This window comes from Octopus bimaculoides, chromosome 19, assembly GCF_001194135.2.
Source record: "Octopus bimaculoides isolate UCB-OBI-ISO-001 chromosome 19, ASM119413v2, whole genome shotgun sequence".
Lineage (NCBI taxonomy): Eukaryota > Metazoa > Mollusca > Cephalopoda > Octopoda > Octopodidae > Octopus > Octopus bimaculoides.
In genome coordinates, this window is record NC_068999.1 from 11,979,100 (window position 1) to 11,983,935 (window position 4,836).

The window sequence follows — 4,836 nt, forward strand, 5'->3', positions numbered from 1 at the left end:
CTGGCGATACTTTATTAGGATCTAAATTCGTTCGCAGGTTCAAATCTCGCGGATGTCGACTGCGCCTTTCACACTCCCGGGGATATTTTTAAAAAATAAAAAGATCCCCAAAACCAACGAAATTGTTTCGAAATTTGAACTTAAAAATTTGAAGTTATGTCTATATATATATATATATATATATATATATATATCCAAGAAAGTTACGGTTTGTGAATCCAACACACTAAGTGATAATATCTATCCAATATATTTTACTATTAATTTATATAGCAATAAGAAACTGAAGGGGAATAGGTGGTAGTCATCAACTTGCATTCATTGTATTGTGTCAATTTACCTGTTTATTTGTTTAATAAAAGGACAATAATAAGTATATACGAACACATTCGATATATTATGTCATATCAGTAATAAAAAAAGACATCTAGGGGCAGAAAATGGGATAATGACTTATAGCTGTTTCAGTCTAGTGGTGACATGCCTCATTCTGTCTATATAATTCCAGTAGGCTGAATTAATTAGTAGATCAAATAGATGAAATAGAAGTACATGTATGATACTATAAGCCTCTCCAGACATTTTATAAAGTTCATAAGGTTGATTTAAAATATCCAAAAGATAAAAATATAAAAACTTTATAAAACCTCTGAAGAGGCCTAGAGAATCATCCATGTATCTCTATTTCATCTATGAATTACTTCAGCCTACTGGAGTTATATAGATAGAATGAGGCATGTCACAACTACACTGAAACAGCTGTAAGTCATCCCATTTTCTGTCACATCGATGTCCTTTTTTAATTACTGATATGACATAATTTGTCGCATGTGTTTGTATATTGTTATTATTGTCCTTTTAGTAAACAAATAAACAGGTAAATTGACACAATACAATGTCTGCAAGTTGATGAATACCACCTATTCCCCACCATTTTCTTATTCCTATATTTATATATATGGACACTTATTTTATTTTATTTTATATTTGTCCAGTAGGCCTTTGATAGTTTTGAAGTTTTAGTCATATGTAACTTTTGATGAACCGTTCTATTTGTATTTTATTACGAAATATATATTTTTATGTTCTGTAATTTTATGTATATGTATTATTATTTTATGTGTTTGTAGACTATGGTATTCTTTTTATATATGATTAAATGTTAGAGGGGTGGTGTTTTGTGTAAAGTCGTTGACCCATATTTCATGTTTGTTCTATAACTTTTGTTCTATATAGACTTCTTTATCTTCGTCTCATTTATATTTGAGCACTTCTTTTGCCGTCCTAGAAACCCTTTTGTTTCTATAAGAGACAAATATTAGTCTTGTTGTATATATATATATGTATGTATGTATAAGAGTCAACGATCGAGGTGTAGGAAGAATGCTAGCTTCAAGTACACTATAGTAAATATTAAACAACTTTTAATAGTGATTTATTGAGAGGGAAGGTTATATATATATATATATATATATATATATATTGTATTTCACGGTAGGCAATCAGGGTTACCGAGCATGCGAACGAGAATACAAGAGTTAAAGAATGGAGCAGATATGATCCGTTCTGTTAATTATTATTTCATTCAACATATTTCCCTCTAAGATTCACACACATATTGCAGCCGTCCTTCATTTTTTCTAAACCCTGTAAATGGACTCGGAAGCTGGGCTTCCAACCGGGCCTTTCGCGATTCCCTTAAACTCTTAAAGGAACTTTTCGGCACCCTTTTGTATATTTCCGGTCACTACACTCATTAAACCAGGCAACATTTTCTAAGCTTTGCTTGGCTGAACCTACTTGTCTACATGTTCGTTCAACTACGCCGCAGAACACAAATCTGTTCGATAATTCATTAGTCACGCTTGGCTTTAATTAGCCGTACCATTAGTACTAGATAACTTTCAACCGTTATCACGTGATATACCAAGAAAATGTGCTAATTAAAACACTGCACGGTATTGATATTTTGTGCGTTTTCATGGTTATAACTCATAGCCATTGGTAGATTAGTTAAACACACACACACACACACATACACACACACACGCACACACGCACTTGCACACACACACACACACACACACACACATATATATATATATATATATATATATATATATATATATATATATATATATATATATATATATATATATATATTTATTTATAAACACACACACAAACATATATATATATACATACACATACGTACACTCATATACATATATACATACACACGCACAGGTACACAGACGCCTATATATGCATACATACTTGCAACATACATAGATATGCGCATGTCTAGACATGTAACTATATGCATGGGAATCCATATATAAAACGAAGCATACAAATCTGCACGTGCACATGCTGCACATATACACACATACATGCAAATATACGGTGTTGATGTTGTTGAAATTCCAATGAAGGCCCTTCGATCTATGTCGGAAACCGGCTCTTCATTGGGGAGAAATCTTGAAACAAAACTTAATAATGACATATATATATATATATATATATATATATATATATATATATATATATATATATGCGCTCTTTATTCCTTTACTTGTTTCAGTCATTTAAACGTGGTCATGCTGGAGCACAGCCTTTAGTCGAACACATCAACCCCTAAGACTTGTTCTTTGTAAGCTTTGTACTTATTCTATCGGTCACTAAATTACGAGGACGTAAACTCGCCAACATCGGTTGTCAAGCGATAGAGGGGACAAATACAGACACACAAATACAGACACACAAATACATACAGATATATGTGTACATATATATAAATATATATATATATGTATGTATGTATATACACATATATAGGGCGGGCTTCTTTCAGTTTCCTTCTACCAAATCCACTCACACTGTTTTGGTCGGCCCGGGGATATAATAGCAGACACTTGCCCAAGGTGCCACGCAGTGGGACGGAATCCGTAACCATGTGGTTGGGAAGCAAGCTTCTTACCACACATACATATATTACATATACATACATACACACTTAAATTCATATGTATATATCTCCATGTGTGATAGTGTGTGAATGTGTGCTTGTGTGTGTGTTGGTTTGTTTGTATGTGCTTAACCTTGCCTGTCTATAAGTAATCCTTGCATATATATTTTAGAACAGTCGTAGTGAATAATTCCAAGTGAAGTAGTATTGGTTTTGTAAATGAAATGACGTTTTTACAGGAAAAGAAGGAAGTTACACCAGATCAACGTATTCTTTTATGATTGCAGTCTCTGTTTATCAACATCAGGAACTATATAGTACTCCCAAAACTTCTTAGGTATTGAGAGAGAACATAAATTAAATGTAAAATAACAATGAAATTGGCCGAGATATTCTTTGGGATGCTTACACTGAAAATTCTTCGTATACGGAAAAGAATCTTGCATCTTGTAAGGAAGCCTGTTCCAGGTTTTGTAACACACGAAGTTGTCAAAGAGATAGAACATAGATTTGTAACGACATAATGAGTTATCTACATTCATGTAATAATTTTGCTAAGCTATGAATAGCGCAATTTCATGATCGAAATAAGCTGATAAGAAAAATAAAATAAATTTTAAACACATTTTGTTCAATATGGTTAATATATTTTAAGTATAATTATATACAGACGCAAACGTAGTTGTGTGGTAATAAGCTCGTTCCCAAACCACATGTTGCAGGTTCAGTCTCACTGCATGGCTCATTACACTTATGAGTGGATTTCATAGACAGAAACTGAAGAATCCCGTAGTATGTATGTATGTCTCTTGAATGTTTTAACCATATAAATCTTCCACTAACGAGGCAGCCGGTTTCCAACAAAGATACAAGACTCCATCTTTGGGATGTAGTTAATAGAAACAAACTGACATTGTGAAAGTGAGAAAATACTTGCACATTTTTACTGTTCCACTCACAGATTGCACTTTTAATGTACAAATTAGCCGGTCAATTTCTCTTTCTGAAAATCCCAGTTCATCCAGAGTCTCCTTTAAGCATTTACTAACAAAACCTAGAGCTTCCATTATTATTGTTATGAATAATAATAATCTAGCTATAGAATCTGGAGGTTTCGAAGCTGTTGTCCATAGATATCCTCTTTTTCTTTGATTTCCAAAGAGAAATTTCCATCTTCAAGGCAGCTGACCTCTATGATAGTACATACCCTTGTCCCCTTGTCTCAAACAACAATATCCGGCCTCTTGTGTTTACATTTGACAGAAGTTCTCATAGGAATATTCCACCAATATTCCTTGAATTGGTGTTTCTGAATGCAATCCATAACCAAGGGATTTTCTAAGTTAATTGTTTATGTATGTATGTATTTGGATTACGAATCAAAAGTAACAATAATAATTTAAACACTATCAGTCGAACATGAACGCTACGCGTTTTTTGAATTCGTAGTTTTTGCTATCCGTACCTATCCGTACGTTTGTATATGTGTGTGTTTGTGTATATATGAGTGTGTTTGTATGTGGGTGTGTGTGTCTGTGTGCAAGCGTGTGTGTGTGTGTGTATTAATGTGTGTGTCTAAGCGTGAGTAAGGATACAGTATATGCAAAAACGCACTTATATGCAAGCATGAACCCTCGCAAACGTGCATCGATTAGATTTCCTATCATTTTTATAAGAATTACAGAGAAACTTGCGCAATCTTGAAGCAAATGCATGTATTACACATACGACCAAAAACGCACACTCAATACAAATCAACATCTATATATACATACATATTCATACATATAGACATACATAAATACATAAATACATACATGCATACATGTAGATACATACATACATACATACATACATATATATATATA